Here is an 18,146-nt window from a genome sequence, read left to right as displayed (position 1 = left end):
GGATACCATCTGTACGCTGATGATACTCAGCTGTACATTTCCACCCCGAACCACCCCAATGAGGCCGTTGACGTGATGTCCCGGTGTCTGGAAGCCGTACGGGTCTGGATGGGAGACAACAGACTTAAACTCAACCCCTCCAAGACGGAGTGGCTGTGGCTACCGGCCTCTCGGTTCAACCAGCTGACCCCATCGCTGGCCATTGGGGGCAACCAACTGGCCCCCGTGGAACGGGCACGCAACTTGGGCGTCCTCCTAGATGCCCGGCTGTCTATGGATGACCATGTGGCAGCCGTGGCAAGGGGGGCGTTCCACCAGGTTCGCCTGGTGCGCCAATTGCGCCCCCTTTTGGACCGGGATGCCCTTCGCACAGTCACTCATGCGCTGGTGACGTCTCGTCTGGATTACTGCAATGCTCTTTACATGGGGCTTCCCTTGAGATGCACCCGAGGACTGCAGTTGGTCCAGAACGCGGCCGCACGGGCAGTGATGGGGAGTACTAGGTACTCCCATGTGACACCTCTCCTGCGCGAGCTGCACTGGCTCCCTGTAGTCTTTCGGGTGCGTTTCAAGGTTTTGATTACTATCTTTAAAGCGCTCCATGGCACAGGACCTAGCTATTTGCGGGATCGTATCCTGCCCCATACATCCCTGCGACCAATTCGCTCTCACAGGGAGGGACTTCTCCGGGTGCTGTCCACCAAGCAATGCCAGAGGGTGGCGCCGAGGGGCAGGGCCTTCTCTGTGATGGGCCCAGCCCTCTGGAATGACCTCCCCCCCGACATCAGGACAACAACCAATCTCCGCTCCTTCCGCACGAAACTCAAGACCCACCTGTTCCAACTAGCCATCCTGGCCTGAATTATAGCTATTCTAATCCCTCTGGATAAAATTTTAAATTAGGTTTGACTTTGGGTGTTTTAATTGTTTTTTAATTGCTTTTTGCTGTTTTTAATTAATTGATTATTTATTTATTATGTGTTGTATAATGCTTTTTGTATATTCCTCCTTGTTATTTATTTGTTATGTAGTAAATTGTACGCCGCCCCGAGTCCCTTGGTGGAGAGGGTGCGGCATATAAAATGGATTAATAAATAAAATAAATAAATGTAACTCCTAGCCAAAGACTTCATCCTTACAATGCCAGGATACCCCACATGTAAAGCCTCCAATACTGCCCTGTGCAGTTTGTTTGGAATAACCACTCGGTCCCCCCACAGTAGACAGCCATTAATTACCAACAACTCATCGCGTTTTGCAACATACAATTTACAATCAGCCCCAACAGGCCCCTTGGGCCAACCCCTCCACACCCAGTTCAAAATGTGTTTGATGGTGAAGTCCTTTGCAGAATGACGGGCAATGTCATTGGACAAGACAGGTCCAGTGTCCAGGCAGTCAATGAGCAGGACCGGTGTCTCGGGAGTGGGGTCAGCCAGAAGTTCTGGTAGGGGACAGCGGCTCAATGCATCTGTGTGTCCCAATGTGGAGCCAGGGTGGTGGATTAGTTTGTAGGAGTAGGCAGCCATGAAAACAGTCCACCTGGTCATGCGAGGAGATAACGACACTGGGGTAGGTCGGTCCCCAGCCAATAGTCCCAACAACAGCTTGTGGTCGGTCACAAGTTTGAAATCCCTGCCGTAAAGGTACTCGTGGAACCTTTTGACTCCCGCCACTGCAGCCAAAGCCTCGCGGTCCATCTGGCTGTAGTTTCTTTCCGCGGAAGACAAGGTTCGCGAGTAAAACGCAATAGGGGCATCTGTGCCGTTGGGCATGCGGTGGCTGAGGACAGCACCAATGCCAAATGGAGATGCGTCGCAGGTTAACACCAATGGCAGAGTCTGGTTGTACTGGACTAGAAGGGAATCGGCTGTCAGTAGTCACTTGACCACGGCAAATGTGGCAGCCTCGGCTCTGCCCCAGGACCACTTGGCATTCTTGGCCAGGAGACGGTGAAGCGGTTCAGCAACGGTGGCTTTCTGTTTGAGAAAGACGCTGTAGAAATTAAGGAGCCCGAGGAATGCCTGCAGCTGGGTTTGCTTGCGGGGTGTGGGGGCTTCCTGGATTGCTTTTATTTTTTCTGATGTCAGGTGAATCCCAGAGCCATCAATCATGTACCCCAGGAACTCAACCCTAGGTACATTAATTTTGCATTTTTCTTTTTTTAAGCCGGAGGCCCTTTTCTCTAATTCTAGCCAAAACCATTCGAACTCGTTTTAAAAGTTGCACCTCATTTGCAGCCAATACCAAGATGTCGTCGAAATAGGGAACGACTCCTGGTATCCCCTGCAAAAGCCTTAAAATAATTGTCAATTTACTTTTTCAACTTGAGTAATTAAATTATTTGCAGCATAATCACCAAATTTCATCAACATGTCCTTGAGGTAGGCCTCAAACTTTGGTTCGTTATAAGTGCAAACTTTGGTCAAGGAGAAAAATGCAGACGGTTGCTGTGAGAACTGCTGATGTGGTATTTTTATCTTTAGGCACAGACAGGGAGGATGGATGTTTCCTGCTTAATCAGTCAAGGACAGGGGACAGTTCCTTATTATTTTTGCAGATGTCTGGGTTTCATAAACTGCCCACTAACAGACTTTTATTCTTGTCTTTTCTGTATTTTTCCATGTACTCTTTTACCATATTTGGAACATACATGTAAATGTAAATGCTTACGTCAAATGGGCTATATAAGATTGCTGGAGGGGACTGTTCGGGGTTCAGACCCCACTTATGCTGTTTGAGCTGTTTGAACCTGCGCAATAAACTTTCTTGCATTGCAAAGAGCTGGTCTTAGAGTCCTTACTTTCCACAACAACATGGCACCCCAGATGGGACTCTTAGGCGAGGCGATTTTTCGCTGAGGACAGCTTCACCCCTCGGATCCAGTGGGAGGCCGCTCCCGAACCTTCTCCAGGCACCACAGGGGCATCTCCTCTGGGAGACGGTAGGGACCTCCCCGTGGGACCGACGGTGCTGGCAAGCTAGCCCAAGAACCCTTGAATGCAAGAAAGAAGGTCTGAACTTTTTCCTGGCCAGGACGTGTGTGAAGACATTGCAGGCGAGTATATGTTAACTTTGTGAAGTACCTATCTCACTTGAAGATAGAAGAGGGGGACTGATCACCCTCCTGGAGTCGGGGCGTCGACCCTAAAGAACTCCGTGTTAGGTTGTGTGGGTGGTTGCCGCCGCAGTTCCCGCTAGTGGTCATGGTTTTTCCGAGGCTACGGGTCGGTGGTTGTGTTGTTAGCGATGGGTGGTTTATCAAGCATTCCCAACACACCGTTGGAATGCATGTTACAAGGTTTTGAGGACTATTTTAATCATGTCCACTATAAAGTACCTTATCCTAAAGTCACCAGGGAAAGATTGAGATTTTTGTGTGAGAAACAATGGCCCCATCTAGGGGTGGGGTGGCCAAGTCAGGGGACGTTTAGAGAGCAAGTCATAGAAGATCTGTGGCTTTTAATCAACCAAAATGAAGAGAAATATTTAAACCAATATCCCTATATAGATCAGTGGCGAAACACAGTGTCTGAGAGAGCTGATGAATTGTTACAGTGTCAGGCAGAGAGGGTAAGACTGTGCATAGCTAGACAAAAGGGAAGTAAAAATAAATCAACAAGTAACCTCTGTACTAGTGAGAAGTTAGGAGGGGGTTATAAATCTGAGAAAAAGACAGATAATGAAAAGGAGATATTAAGTGGAGATGAGGATGAAGTGGTAAGACCCCCACCATACGCGCCACCCCCGCCACTGTTAGCACAGCAACCTCGAGTTGCTGCAGCAGCAGGGGGGGGGGGGCCTCCTGTAGTGCGTAGGAAACAGAAGCTTGCAGACGTTATGCCAAAAGCAGAAGCTGCTGATGGGGAGTCTGTGAGTGAAGAAGAAGAAGGGGGGTTAGGAGGAATGGAGGAATCTGTGGGAGTGAAAACAAGATCTGTGACAGCTAGGGAAGAGGCTGCGAGGAAGGAATTCCTTGCTCCCTTGAGACAAGTTGACCAACAAGTTACAGACGACCAAGGACAAATGCAAATTGTGCCTATGTTTCAGTATGTGTCTTTTACAACGACTGATTTATTGAATTGGAAGCAACATTATGGGCCGTTAAGTGCGAAGCCCACAGAGATGGCAAATTTATTCCAGACGGTTATGCAAACTCATAATCCAACTTGGAATGATATTCAGCAGCTGTTAAATACATTGTTAACCCCAGAAGAGAGGGAAAAGTGGAAGACGGCAGTTAGAAAGTGTGTTCAAGATCAATCACCTAATGTGCCAAATTTACAGTAGGAATTGGCAGAAAAGGCACCCGAGGAGGATCTGCAATGGACCACCCGGGATAATACTCATATGGAGAAACTCAAGGATTATCAGAATTTAACAGTAAGGGCACTCCGAATGGCAGGAAAGCCCCCTGTTAACATGTCTAAACCATCCTTAGTGATGCAGAAGGCAGATGAAAGTCCTGAGAGTTTTCTCCAAAGGCTGATTGAAGCATATCAGTTATACACACAAGTTGACCCCAGAGCCCCAGACAATGTACGAATGTTGAATGAGCGATTTATAGCTCAGAGTTATGAGGATATTAGAAGAAAGTTGCAAAGGCTAGAGGGAGCGTTGGGTAACAATACCAGTGAATTGTTGGAGATTGCAAGGAAAGTGTATGTGAATAGAGATAAGGTTGAAAAGAAAGAAAAGGATGCGAGGATGCAGAAGAAGACAGAATTGTTGGCAGTGGCATTGCAGAGGGGCCCAATTTTGGGACCCAATCAGTGTGCTTTCTGCAAAGGAGAGGGGCATTGGCAGAGAGAATGCCCGAGGAGGATAATGAGAGGAAGAGGTTTAGGAGACAGACCAGGAAATAGACAGGACTTTGAGAGGCAGAGATATGGACAGGAAGGAAGAGGAGGTATGGGGTCTGGAAGATTCCCTGGCAGAGGAAGAGGAAGAGGTTTGAGAGGAAGAGGGTATGCGAATGTGAATAGAGAAGGTAGGGTGGAAGAGATTGGATTGGCAGAGACTGGATGGACAGATTGACGGGGACCTGGCTTAGGGGAGGCCCCACCCGAGCCTTTGGTTACTATGCAGATTGGGGGTCAACAAACTACATTTCTGGTAGATACTGGAGCAGGGAGATTGGTAGTAAATAAACCAGTCACGTCCCCAGGGCCATACAAATTACAGGTGCAGGGGATTTCAGGAAAAGTTGTGGGACGTGACATTTTAAAACCAGTAAAATGTGTGTTGAATGGTTCTGAGATTGAGCATGAATTTTTGTACATTCCTGAGTGCCCCATTCCATTGCTGGGTAGGGATCTACTTAGCAAATTAGGGGCCATAATTTCATTTGATGAAGGATGTCAGCGTGTGTCTGTGCGGCATCGTTCAGAGGCAACTTGGAGGGTAATGGTTCTGGATGTTGTGGGGAGACAAGAATCAGACGAAAAATGGAGAGAGTTCGATGTACCAGAATTGTGGGCAGAGGATAATCCTCCGGGCTTTGCAGCCCACCATCCTCCTGTAATTGTAGATTTAAAACCTACTGCAATGCCCGTGCAGATTGCACAATACCGCCCATATTCCCGGGAAGTCGTGCTCGCCATATATAAAAGCATAGTGAAATATTTGAAAGCAGGTATATTAGTACCGATTCAGTCTCCCTGGAACACCCCGATCATTCCCGTTAGAAAACCGGATGGCTCCTATAGGCCAGTACAGGATTTACGCCTCGTGAACAACATGACCGTGACCCTACATCCAGTTGTGCCTAACCCCTATACTCTTTTGAGTTTGATTCCTCCGGGGGCTAGGTGGTTTTCAGTCATAGATTTGAAGGATGCGTTTTTTACAATTCCTATTCACCCGGTTAGTCAGCCTTTATTTGCTTTCCAGTGGGAGAACCCAGGAACGGGAGTTAAGATGCAGTTCACCTGGACTCGGTTGCCGCAAGGGTTTAAAAATTCACCTACCTTGTTTGGAACCGCGTTGGCCAAGGATCTGTTATATTTTGTTCCTAGGCAGAGGGGAGATGTAGTATTACAATATGTGGATGATGTGTTAGTGACAGGCCAATGCGAAGATACTTGCTGGGAAAATACCAAAAGATTGTTGGATTTGTTATTAGACTGTGGTTATAGAGTATCAAGGCTGAAGGCACAGTTGGTGAAAGAGAAAGTGAGATATTTGGGGTATGACATTGAACAGGGGCGTAGATCGTTAGGACCGGAGCGAAAAGAAGCAGTCTTGACAATAGCTGAACCCAAGAATAGGAGACAACTTAGGGGATTCCTTGGCTTAGCAAGTTTTTGCCGGATTTGGATTCCTAACTTTGCGCTAATAGCAGCGCCCCTCTATGCATCAACTAGGGGAGCAAACACAGACCCTTTCTGCTGGGAAGGAGAACAGAAAAATGCTTTCAGAGATATCAAAATAGCTCTTACTTCTGCATCTGCTTTAGCGTTGCCCAATTTGATGAAACCTTTTAATTTGTATGTGGATACTAGCAAGAATATGGCTTTAGGTGTGCTCACTCAAAAACTTGGAAGGTGGCAGCAACCCGTTGCATACCTATCCAAACAATTGGATGGAGTGGCCAAGGGATGGCCGCACTGTTTGAAAGTCTTGGCTGCAATTGCTGAATTGTTATAGGATTGTAACAAGCTGACGTTTTCTTGTTCTATTAATGTACATACACCCCATGCAGTACAGTCAGTGTTAGATAATAAGGGACATTTATGGATTAGTAACCAACGTTTGACTAAATACCAGGCTATGTTGATTGAAAATCCTCAGGTACAGTTGGTAGTCTCAAATAGGCTGAATCTGGCTACATTGTTGCCTACAGAAACTGAGAAGGATCATGATTGTTTGCAAGTATTGGAGACTGTTTATTCAACCCACCCTGATCTATCTGATATCCCTTTGAAGAATGCAACCCTTCATTGGTATACAGATGGTTCTAGTTACATGCATGAAGGAAAGCGTGTGGCCGGATATGCGATTGTGGATGATGAAGGTGTTGTAGAGAGTGGACCAATTGGAGGAAAGTGGAGTGCTCAGGTGGCAGAATTGTGGGCATTGATAAGGGCATTAGAAAGAGCAGAGAAAGAAACTCTGAATGTGTGGACCGATAGTAAGTATGCCTTTTTGACTTTACATGCTCATGGAGCGGTTTATAAGGAAAGGGGTTTTCGAGATTCTGCAGGGAAGTATGTCCAACATGGACATTTGATTAGTCGCCTTATCAATGCGGTACATAAGCCTGCGAAGGTTTCTGTTATGCATTGTAAAGGCCACCAGAGGGGGGACGATAGAATAGCTCAGGGAAATCGATTAGCGGATTTAGAAGCTAGAGAAGCAGCCAAACGATCCGGCCCAACCCCTGATCTAGCAATTCATGTGGTAATGGATTTAGGAGTAATCCCACCAGAAATTAAGCCAACCTACACTCAACAGGAGTGTATTAAGGCCACTCATGATTTACATGCTAGTATAAAAGAAGGATGGTATGTGTTACCAGATGGGAGAATATATGTGCTGTCATCCGTAGCTTGGACATTGGTCCAGTTATCCCATGAAACTACTCATATGGGAAAAACTGCCTTAGAAACTGCACTGAGTAGGGATTATTTTATTAATGGACTGGCTGGAATTGCAGCGAAAGTGGTAGCCAAGTGTATTATATGTGCTAAAGTAAATCCTAGACAAGGACCACTCTTGCCACCTGGAACCATTCCTGTGTCATATTTTCCAATGGACTATCTAATGATTGACTTTACTGACATGCCGAGGTGTGGTCTTTATAAGGCAATGTTAGTTATGGTTGATATGTATACCGGGTGGCCAGAGGCATTTCCCACTAAGACAAAACAAACTAGAGAGGTGGCTAGGCTGCTCCTTAAGGAAATAATCCCTAGGTTTGGACTACCGTCCCATATCTCATCTGATAATGGGCCTGAGTTTGTCCATCATATTAATCAGGCAGTGGCTAATGCAGTAGGGATAAAGTGGAGGTTCCATAGTGCGCATCACCCGGAATCGGGGGCAATGGCTGAAAGGATGAATAGGACTCTCAAAGAAAGAATTATCAAAATTTGTGCGGAGTGTCACTTGAAATGGCCAGATGCCCTCCCATTAGCTTTGTATGCTGTTAGATGTTCGCCATGACGTCAACATAAATTAACACCCTATGAATTAATGTTTGGCCATCCACCCACCTTATTGAGGAGAAATTTAGTTGGATGGCCTGATTTGGGACATAAGGGGGGTGTTTGGAATATGGAAATGGTGCAAGAACTAAATAAGCAAGTTGAAAAGCTCCGAAATTATGTTCTGGAGCAAAAAACCCCACCATTGGTAACTAAATGTCACCCTTTCAAGTCGGGGGATAATGTGTGGGTAAAGCATTGGAAAAAGGAACAATTGGAAGGGAGATGGAAAGGGCCATATGTGGTTATAATGGTGTCTCCGTTGGCAGTGAAGATAGCGGAGTCCAAGTCTTGGATTCATTGGACTCGGGTTAAAGCTGCTGACGTGGGGTGGAGCGTCTCAGTGGACCACAAAAATCCTACGAAATTGACATTCAAACGTGCTTAAATCATATATATTATGTATGTAAATAGGTTAAGTGTAACCAGGTTGTCCTAAGAAGATTGAAGAAGCGGAAATAAGCCCTGCAGGACCACTCCGGAGGCTGGTTCTCGACGCATGGCGGAAGATTGGTATGGACAGATGTTTGAAAGCTGGGTTTGGGAACTCTGGATATTAGTAGTAGGATCACTAATGATAGTATTGCTCTATTACTGTCGAGAGTGGTTTTGTGGCACCCCAAGACCTATTGATCCTTTGATTCCCTTGCCCCCATCAGCTTTTGATACCCAACAGCAGGTTATGTGGCTTGAATTCCTGGAAGAAAGAAGCGACCCCTGCTAAGTCACACCGGAAGCTGACTTTCGACGCATGGGTGAAGAGTGGAAAAGTAAACCATAGGTAGTGCACATATATTAACCCAGTAGGACTAGTTTGTATGTGTTGGTTTTGTAATTGTAAGTGTGGGTGTTGCTGCTGTGCGCATTGTATTGATTGTATTGCTTGCTCATATTGTAAGACTGAGTGTGACGTGAAAATTATAGAGGATGTATTATCACCATATATAGGTCACAAGATAGATAACACATCTTATTGTACACTTAAATCTTGCTCCACCATAAACCAAGTTATCCAAAAGTACCAGAAGGAAGTGGACATACCGCGTGAAGAACAGGAAGATGAATTTCATTTGTGTTATCGGTTGGTTGGGGGTAAGTGTTTTATTTACAAAGGTGTTAGGTAATATGGTGTGTGTTCAAAATTTGGGACAGTGGAGTAGACCTGAGGAACGTCCAGGTATTGTCCAGTCTTATGTGATAGGCAATGGGCAATGCCAAGGCTATCCACCCCTTGCTTTTACACCAGATTGTTGGAATGGAATCCTACCACATCCTTGTCAAGCCCCCCATGCATTTGACCAAATAGCTAGGGAAGCTTGTCTAGCCCGTAAATACACAAATCACCTTCTCTGTAAGTATGTAGGCTATGTACTCCGGAAGGGGATGTGTAGCCATGCCTCATACAAGGAAGAGAGACCCCCGATAGTTCTCGATTGTGGGGATCCAATATTTTGGGGTTGGGAACGGGTTACTTACATCCATCAGTTAAAACCTGGATGGAAGGGAACATGCACATTACAACATAGCCACATAGACTTGGGACCCATGATGAGGAAGGGGAGAAAGGGGAGAAAGAGGAAACCACGAAGTACTGGGGAGCATTGGCTACTAGGGGAAAGTCCTTGTACTCAATGTATTCAAAACGAGGCCCTTTATGCTCGTTTGGAGAAGCCAAAGACCTGTACCAGGTTTGATTTGACCACTTGTGCGGTGTCAGGGAGAAGAGGTACAGACATATACAAACGGTGTAATGGAACAGAAGGGGTTTTGTGTTATCGAGATTGCAATGGGTCACTTGATCACTGTCCACCCGCTCGTAAAACTCGCACGACCCCGCGGTTGTTACCACACCACCCCCTCGTAAGCCAACCCGGCCAACTGAGGCCCCTGATGCCTGTTCTCCTTGTATTACAAAAGCACGAGTAGGGAGAACCATCCTTAACACCTTAGTCTATCATACACAATCCCCTAGAGATTGTAAACCTCAACATGTCAATTGTATACATAACCAAACCATGTATAGCCTATGCAACCATGATGGAAAAATTATTTGTTATAACCCTAGTACCCCCTTATGCTTGAATGTTACTGTCTATGCTGGATTGGCTAAATACAGCACCCGTAGTGCCCCTGAGGGTGATGGGAGGTTGTATTTTCTTAACTACACTTTGAAACTAGAAAGAGGAACAGACCCCTTAAGAATAAGCTTTGATGCATGTACCGCCATGAGCAAAGGGTGGGGTTCCACATGTGGGGACGGGACATGGGTAAAAGCCTATCAAGCAAATCATAAATATTTGTGTCCTGCTAACTTGAATTGGGCGTACGGCAACCCTAACCAATGGCTCCCCTGTGCTGGAAACACCCAATGCTCTGGTTGGGAGTGTATCTGTGATTACACTGGAGGGGGTTACAAAGGTTGCGCTTGTCACGATGTTAAAAAGTTTGCTAGACATGAACTGACTGAAACTGACACTAAAGAGTTAAACTGAGAAAGAGTTATTGCGCAGGTCTTAAAAGTTATCTGAAAGTGATTTATTGCGCATGTCTTCACACATTCCAGAGGCGAAGGAGAAAGAAAAAGCTTCTGCTGAATTTTTGTCCGGCTGCCATGCTGGCAGACGGAACATTTATTATCAAAATGTAACAATTAGTTAGTTTTGTTTTATTTACTTTTATTATTTTCGTATTAAAGTTTGTTTATTAATTAGAATATGCTTCTCAAGACTATTTTTTTTTCTTAACATCTTAATGATATGCTGTTGGAAATCAGCCCGATCCATAGACCTCATTTTTCTTCAGGGTGTTTTTCCCCTGACAATTTATGGCAGCAGAGACGGTTAATGCTAACAGAGTTAATTGATGGAAGCTGAGATGGCTATAATTTACAGCTGTTTTTCCTTCGAGCTATCTTAAGATAACCGACTAAGCTAATTAGCCATGCCAAGGAAGAAAAAGAAAAAACGTGGAACGCGCTCGGAAGGATCCATTCTCTCAGACACAAAAACGCAAAATCTCTCACGCTGGCTTCTAGCTTCCCAAAATCCAGCAACTGGACTGGATGAAGACCCAGATGTGGGGGAAGGAGCTACAGGAGGCGAGATCTACGAAACGAGGTCAGTGGTTCCCCCTTCTAAAATACCTCCAGGAGATTATGATTTATTGGGGGCCAAGCCAAAACTTCCCACAATACCAAAGCCACTCCATTCCCAGACTCTTGGAGATTATGAAACACTTGATGAATGGCAAAAGCCCAAGCGGCAACTGCCGGCAGAGAAAAAATACTCCCACGCAGAAAGCGAAGTTTATGAATCCTTCCCAGGCACTGGGGAAGAAATGCAAAGCTATCTTGATCAATTAGAGCGGTTCGAAAAATATGCTAGGGAAGCGAGAGAATGTTTTGAGGAAATGAAAAGGAGTAGGAGGGGCTCCCCCACTCCCAAAATGTCTGAGGACGCCATCTTGTCTTCCTCAAAACAACAGCCTAAGACACACCCCACAGAGTTCATTGGTGAATCAGAACAAAGAGATATGTACACGTCACCGAGGTCACGTGATCCCTTTGAGTCCACTGAACTTCCGGCCACGTATAAAAAGATGAGGCAGCCAAAAAGTGAGGCTGCACTGCCATCTGCTGGCGGAGAAAAATTATTAGAGCAAAAGATGAAGCAGCTTCATCAAAGCTTTAAAGATTTATCTATGAGTTCTCTAGAAGCCAAAGCTTTGCCTCCAAAGGTTAAGTCTTCAACGCCCCCTGGTGGTGCTGAATCCTCCCTAGATGGAAAAAGGCAAAGTCAAAGGCGAATGCAAGGAAGTCAATTTGATGTTGCCACGCAAAGATCAATGGTGCAACTGCAGCACCCCCTGGTTCAAAAACCAGCTTTGCAACCTGCTCAACAAATTGTTCCGATGCATATTCCTCAGCAGGTATTTCCAGTCACTCCCTTGACTGGTGAATCCAAATTAAAGGAGTCAGGAGAGAATTATAAAGCCTGGGTCAGTGAAATTGCGCTCTTGCTTCGAAGAGAAGGCACATACTGCATGATTTTTAATACTCCCCCTCAGCCGTGGACACCTGCAATGAGAGACCTGGAAAACAGAGCAATCACGACTTTGCTCATGTCAATGGAAATTGAGATCCAGGGTATCTTTCCACCTGATGCAACTGCCCAACAAATTTGGGCTATTTTGGAAGATTGCTACAGGCCCGTTTCAATTGAATCTTCATGTTTGCTCATGTCTGAGTTCCATGGTTCGAAGTTGAAACCTGGTGAACGAATTGGTGGACATTTGACCAAACTGAAAAGAATGAGAAGTGAATTGAGACAAAATGGCCATGTAATCGATGATATCCAAATGATTAGCATCATCATTAACTCATTGAATTATGAATGGAAAGATGCTGTTGCAAAGATTAACTACGTGCCTATTGCTCAACGCACAGTTAACCACATTTGCAGACTTTTAGTGGAAGAGGAAGCTATCAAGTTAGCTACACCACATCTGCAACGACCCCCAGCATCAAAGGCTCCAGCCAGACGTCCCTTCCGAGGAAGAGGCTACGCTCCAAGGATGCCAAAATGCTACACCTGCAACCATGTGGGACATGATACCCGGGATTGTCCCCAACGAGTTCCAGCTCCCGTCACGTACCAGCCCAGAGGAACAGACTCCAGAGGCAGAGGTAGAGGCGGAAGACAAGGTCGTCGTGGTCCAAGGCGTGATCCACAAGCTCCACTTGTAACACTGGCCATAACCAACGTTCCACAACCTGATCCAAAGTTCGACAGACGTCTTTTGTGGACTTTAGATAGTGGAGCAGCTGTGCACGTTACCCACAGAAGGGAACTTTTCACAGAGATGGGCGAACCAGAGCCCGAGTATTGAGAACTGTATTCCTTCACCAACCACACTTGCAAGGTCATGGGAAAAGGAACTTTTTACATTGAAGAGCTCGATACACACATCCCTGATGTTTATTACATACCTTCAGCAACCAGTAATTTGCTTAGTCAAAGTCACTTGTCTAGAGATTTAAAGTTCCAGGTTCACCACCTCGAAAAAGCAAGTTACTTAGTTAAAGATGGAGATATTGTTGCTGAAACTATGCTGATTGGTGGTGTTTATTACTTAAAGCCAAAGCCTAAAGGGCAAGCACAGGCAAGTATGAAAACTCCAAAAAGGCACAACACGGGCCCAGAGAGAGTTGGTTCAGAGAGAGAAACCGTTACTGTGCCAAAGACTCCTAAAGCCAACAAACAGAGAAAACAGAAACAGATTGCTCAGAGCAAGCCTGAGGTTCCTCATGAAACTGTTAATGTTGAGAATTCACTAACTGGTAAACCTTTGCATTCCAGGTGTATTCACAAGTGGCACAGAAGATTGGGACATGCCAGTTTCCGTGTTCTTAGAAAGATGCCGGAGTTCGCAAAAGGTTTGGATCTAAAGGGGTGTAAGGTGTTTTTGGATTGTGCGGTTTGCAAAAAGGCTAAATCCAAGGCAGCTGCAATTCCAAAACACGCTACACGCCGGTCAACACGCATTTTTGATTTGGTACACACTGACATAGTAGGTCCTTTCCCACCAACAATTGGTGGCAGAAAGTATTTTCTAACAATTGTAGATAATCATTCTAGATATGGATTTGTATATCCTATGAGAGAGAAATCTGAGACCTTTCAGATCTTTAAAGACTTTGCAGCTTTTGTTTCTACACAATACCAAGTTCGCATCGCCAGAATCCAGAGTGACCGTGGTGCAGAATTCATGTCTCAGCGTTTCCAGGACTGGATGCGTAAGAATGGAATTCTTCATCAGACATCTGCTCCATATACACCGGCTCATAACGGAGTCGTAGAAAGAAGACAAGGGGTTCTACAAACCATGATGCATTGTCTTCTAGAAGATGCTAATCTCAGTAACATATACTGGGGTGAAGCAATCAAATATGCAAATTACATTGTCAACCGTACTTGGAGCAGTGTAATCAATCAAACTCCTTTCTACATGCTGTATGGCTACAAGCCTGATCTCAAGAACCTCCACATTTTTGGTTCATATGCTATGGTGAACACTCCCTTAAGTCAAAGAAGAAAGGGAGGTACAGTAGCAAAGAGACTGATATTTATGGGTATTGATGATAACTCAAAATGGTGCAAATTCATTGATACTAAACATGTGATTGTCATTTCACAATCTGCTAATTTTGAGGAAGACATTGACTGGTCCAGGATTCATTCCAATGATCCTGAAGTTTATTTTCCTAGAGATGGTGTTCCAGATGCCACGCAGCCTGATGACAATTCGCAAGCAGATATTCCTTCTACCAGCTCTTCACAACCTGATGTTCCGTCTTTGCAAGCCGCGGATGCTGATGCTAGCGACGAACGTGAGGACGAGGATGATGATGATGAAGAAGAAGAAGACTGGTCTGTTGCTCCTAGACGTTCCAAGAGGGCCACAAAAGGAATCCCTCCACAACGTTATTCATGGCAACTGACAAAAACACCATTACCTTTGATTTGCAACATTACTCTTCCTCCAGAGACATTCACACAAATCAAACAGCTTCCTGATTCAGAGCAAGACAAATGGTATGATGCAATGCAGGATGAAATGGACAGTTTAAAGAAACTTAATGCATTCACACCTGCAAATCCTCCAGCAAACAAGAAAGTCATTGGCACTCGATGGGTCTACAGAATCAAGAGGAAACCAAATGGTGAGTCTTTATACAAAGCTAGACTTGTAGCTCAGGGTTTCGCTCAACGTTATCCTGAGGACTACACAAACACTTACTCACCAACAGTCAGAACTGAAAGCGTAAAAATTGCTTTAACCACTGCAACTATTCTTGGTTTAGAAGTTTTCCAATTTGATGTGGACACAGCTTATCTACATGCAGACCTAGATGAAGAGATCTACGTGAGAAGCCCTCCAGGATTCCGAAAGCAAGAAGGGGATACCTGGTTCCTGAACAAAAGTCTTTATGGTCTGAAACAGTCAGGTTTAATGTGGTATTTATGTCTTACTGACAAACTAAATTCAATGGGCTTTATTAAGTCCGAAACTGATGAATGCGTGTTCACAAAAAGATCTAACAATGCATATGAGATAATTCTTGTTTATGTTGATGATATTGTTTATATTGGTCCAAATAAGAAAATGAGTGAGATTTTTGCTAAAAGTTTGCAGAGATACTTCACACTGAAATCTTTAGGACACATTAGTACTTATTTAGGTGTTCAAATTGAAAAGACACAGAAGGGGTTTAGTCTTTCACAAGAGGAGAAAATTGACCACATTCTACATCACTGCAACATGAAAGATGCTAGCACAACAAAGACACCCATGCAAACAGATTTTCACAACTTAACACATGAACCAAGTCCTGAGTTCGAGGATCAAACACTTTATCGTTCAGTCATTGGTTCACTATTATACATTAGTAGTTGGACCAGACCTGACATTGCACTTAGTGTTAATCTTTTATCACGACACGTAGGTAAGGCAACACAATTTCATTGGTCATGCATTAAGAAGTTGTTGAAATACCTGAAACACACTAAACACTTAAAGTTATTGCTAGAACCAACACACACTGATCATCCACAGTTAATTTGTTTTGCTGATTCTGACTGGGCAAGTGACAAGAAGTCACGCAAAAGCACTTCTGGTTACATGATGTTCCTAAATGGATGTCCTGTTTACTGGCAAGTGAGAAAACAGAGTTTTGTTTCATGTTCATCTACTGAAGCTGAATATGCTTGTGTTTCAGATGCTTGTAATTCTCTAACGTGGTTTGATGCTTTGATCACAGATATCTGGACACGTCCGATTCGACCAATCACCGTGATGGAAGATAATGTATCTGTGGTTTATATTTCTGAGTCACATTTTACAGGTTCTAGGTCCAGACACATTGACATTCGTTATCAAAACACAAAGCAATTAGTTAAGCAAGGTTTTGTTAAATTGCAATATGTTTCTACACATGATCAGATTGCTGATATGCTGAACAAACCACTTCCTGTAAATCAACATGAGTATCTGCGAAAGAAGATGTGCCTTAATTGATGATTTGATGACGTCAGCCCAGACTAGCAAAAGAAGGGGTGTCACGATGTTAAAAAGTTTGCTAGATATGAACTGACTGAAACTGACACTAAAGAGTTAAACTGAGAAAGAGTTATTGTGCAGGTCATAAAGGTTATCTGAAAGTGATTTATTGCGCATGTCTTCACACATTCCAGAGGCGAAGGAGAAAGAAAAAGCTTCTGCTGAATTTTTGTCCGGCTGCCATGCTGGCAGACGGAACATTTATTATCAAAATGTAACAATTAGTTAGTTTTGTTTTATTTACTTTTATTATTTTCGTATTAAAGTTTGTTTATTAATTAGAATATGCTTCTCAAGACTATTTTTTTTTCTTAACATCTTAATGATATGCTGTTGGAAATCAGCCCCATCCATAGACCTCATTTTTCTTCAGGGTGTTTTTCCCCTGACAGTGCTTATATTAGTTCCTTCAGAAGGGGAAGTGGAAATGTAGTGGAGTTGGAAGTAAACCGCAGACATCCCGCTATAGTAAGTTATAGATTTGGGATAGATGGAACTGGATCGGACCCTAAAACATATCTTACTATAAAAGTGGAGAGAGTATTTGAAGGTGAAGTGAAATCTCTGGGATGGTCAGTTTATGATAACTTGCGAAAGTTGGAAACTCCCCTTTTAATTAGTGTTAAGGCTAGTAATCTATTTGTAGAACTTGCTGAAGAAGTAGCTAAAACGCTTACTGTTAAGAATTGTTTTGTGTGCGGTGGAACTAATATGGGGGAACAGTGGCCCTGGGAGGCCTTAGAGGCACACCCTGCGATTTATAATAATCTCTCCAAGGTAGGAAACATTACACAGAGAAAGCATCTTACAGGCATAGTCTGGACACTCACCACTAATCTTGTAGGGAGAAATTGTTTTGCTAGAAATGGAACTCATTATGTAGGAGAACTTATTTGCCTGGGAGTGTGGGATGAAAAATATGATCAATGGTCATCTCCAGGGAACGCCACCAAACCTGAACGTTTTGACAGAACCTATCTAAGTTACCTGAACTCATCCCGGATGGCTGATGAATGGGTGGCACCTAAAGATATGTATTGAGTATGTGGGAAATTGGCTTATGAGCGGCTCCCCTTTGACTGGTCAGGCTCATGTGTCTTAGGATGGATAAAACCTTCTTTTTTCTTGTTACCAATCCAATCAAAACAAATATTAGGAGTCCCCTTATATGAACAGGTAGGAATGAGAGCAAAAAGTGAAGTGCAGACTGTATTCTCAGACTTCCCTTGTAAGGAATATTCTGCCTATGATAAGGAGGATGAGGAATGGACTAGTGAACGCATAGTGTGTACCTATGGAAGAGCGACATGGGCTGAAGATGGGTCATGGGGATACCGTACCCCTATATACATGTTAAATAGAATTATCCGGTTACAGGCAGTTCTGGATCTGGCTGGGGTGAGAATAGACAAAGCACTTAATATTTTGTCGGAAGCCACCGATAAGATAAGAACTGCTGTATATCAAAACAGATTGGCTCTAGACTATCTCCTAGCTAAAGAAGGAGGAGTGTGCGGAAAATTCAACCTATCCAATTGCTGCCTACAAATTGATGAAACAGGGAAAGTGGTAAAACAATTGACTACAGAAATTCGCCAGCTCACACATAATCCCACTCAAATATGGAAAGGATTTAATCTGAAAGAGGTATTTGGGGGATGGTTTTCCAAACTCCCAGGATTACAAGCCATAGTTGCTCTAATAGGACTCATAGCTGCTGGATGTGTAATACTGCCATGTATATTGCCTATCTTTGTCCGTACTATATCCAATAGCCTGTCCCTATTAGCAGAAAGGAGAGCAACCGCCCAAGTGATGGCT

The sequence above is a fragment of the Natrix helvetica genome (assembly GCF_964273705.1).
Source record: "Natrix helvetica genome assembly, chromosome: W".
NCBI classification, from domain to species: domain Eukaryota; kingdom Metazoa; phylum Chordata; class Lepidosauria; order Squamata; family Natricidae; genus Natrix; species Natrix helvetica.
This window is presented reverse-complemented; position numbering follows the sequence as displayed.